The sequence below is a fragment of the Asparagus officinalis genome, chromosome 3 (genome assembly GCF_001876935.1).
Source record: "Asparagus officinalis chromosome 3, Aspof.V1, whole genome shotgun sequence".
Lineage (NCBI taxonomy): Eukaryota > Viridiplantae > Streptophyta > Magnoliopsida > Asparagales > Asparagaceae > Asparagus > Asparagus officinalis.
The window spans coordinates 23,272,507-23,274,912 of record NC_033796.1 but is presented as its reverse complement, the minus strand read 5'-3'; positions in this window follow the sequence as shown (position 1 = coordinate 23,274,912).

The following is a 2,406-nucleotide window of genomic DNA, read 5'->3' as shown; positions in this document are numbered from 1 at the left end:
TAGAAGGAGCAGAAGAAGAGTCGAAGTCTATTCTTTTCATTTATTAGTTAATGATTCCAGTTTACTTTTGTAGTTCTTCTCATTCCTGTCTGATCAATGTATTTCATATTTCTTCAGTTCATTTGTTCAGATTTGTATAAGGGCATGTTTGACCCGTATTTTTATGTCTGTGATGATTTACCATTGATGATATGTCTATTTTTATTCTGAGTTGTCTTTATATTCTTGCTATGTGTGATCGGGGACCTGTGACTTCGTATTGTAATTGTTTCTAGACGCTTAGCGTATTGGATTGAGAAGAAAAGAAAGAAAAAAAAAGGATAGTGTATATTTCTTCTCAATCTAATACGTCGCGGGCTTGTTCACGTTCTGGTTCCCGAGTATTTTGGGAAGCGGGGCGTGACAGGTTTTTTTGGTGGCCCATGCAGGTCACGGTCCCGAGTCCTCACTAGTAAGAATATGGTAGACAACTTAGATACATATCATATTTCATCCGTGAGACTATCCTTGAGCCCTTATCCTATTTTTCTTGATAGATTTCATTTCGTCCATATCTTATCACTTTTTGACTCCGGAACTTTCCACTATTTCTTATCTCGTAACTTTCCATTGTTTCTTGTTTCTTGTCTCATCTGCTTATGGATATCATTCCATATCTGTCCATGGGGTTCTTATTTTAATTCCGAGGGCGAAATTTGTTTTAAGGGGGGTAGAATTTAAGGACCGTGAAATTTTGATACTAGTTAAAATAATTTTCTAATATTTTTAAATATTTAATTATTATTTTGCGTAATTAATATGACAAACATGGGGTTATAAAGGGGAATTGGACGGAGAATATAGCATGTATATAAATGGGCATAGCGCTTTCCTGTTATCGTGATATCATGAGTATTATATATATGGGCCAGAGGACCAATACTTGACTTGAAGGCGGCCCCTGGGCAGGTTTACGGGGATCCGATTATATACATCAAAATATTCTTCCTCAATTCAAATAACATGTAAAACAAGAATAATATGCTTGTGCGCTTTATGGTGGACTTTGTTAGTTATGTTGAGATGTAGACCAGTGTTCTTCTTTTTATACATAGACCAGGATTAATATTTAATTATCTACAATTTGAGACATATAGTATATACATAAGGGTTTCCTTGTTTGGATTGTTTCGCTCGACGTACTACGTCTCATGTTATAGATTTTTAGGTATTAATTCCATCTATTGTATGTCCCTGGTACTTGGATGATTAGACTGATCGCTAGCTATAAGATCTCGTTACCTGATCGATTCTGGATGCTTTATGGTGTCATGATTTAGTAGCGTTTTCATGTTGATTTGTGGATTTTAGTTGTACGTTCTTTTGTTATTTCTGTTATTGTATCGTTTTTCGCATTGGATTTTCGTTCGTTCTATTTTCTTTGTGGGGTCTTACCGTGTGCCATGCATGCTGACATACACCTGTTTTCTCTGGTGTACGTCAGACTTAGAGGAAGAACAGGTTCATCTGGGAGATCATCATGAGCCAGATGATTCTCAGCAGGAGTGCCTTGCAGACGGAGCAGAAGAAGCCGAAGCTTAGTTATTGGTCATTTTTGTACTACCTTACATTTCTATTTGATCTGTGTATTTTATATTCTTCAGTATTTCATTCAGATAGTTTTTGTATAAGAGCATATTTGACCCGAATATTATGTCTTGGATGATAATTCATTGTGATATGTATTATTTTGTTCTAAGTTTGTTAATTATATTCTTGCTGATTGTGATCATGGACATGTGACTTCGCATTGTATTTATTTCCAAACGCTTAGCGTATTGGATTGAGAAGAAAAGAAAAGAGAAAAAAAAATGACAGTGTATATTTCTTCTCAATCTAATACGTCGCGGGCTTGTTCACGTTCCGATTCCCGGGTATTTTGGGAAGCGGGGCGTGACAGTTGGACAATCTTCATATGTAGTCCATGTGTTGGACATCCACTACATCTAGTTTTAGTCCATGTGTTGGACATCAGTTTAGACCTTGAATTTGACACCTATACTTGCATAGGCCGGACATGACACTTATATGGGTTGTGACATGACCTGGTATTTAAGTTCTGAGATGATGTTGTCTTCTTTTATTATTATTCATGTATTAGATTTTGGGTTTGGTATTTAGGGATTTACAATTCGAGATACAAGGTATAAATATGAGGGTTTCCTTATTTGGATTATTTTGCTCGACGTACCTATGCTCGTGTTGTAATTTCCTAAATACTAAAATCCTCTTATACATAGGTATTTACAATTTGAGCTACATGGTATATACATGAGGGTTTCATTGTTTGGATTATTTCGCTTGACGTACTCATGCTCATGTTGTAATTACCTAAATAGGATCAGTGATTATATATATATATATATA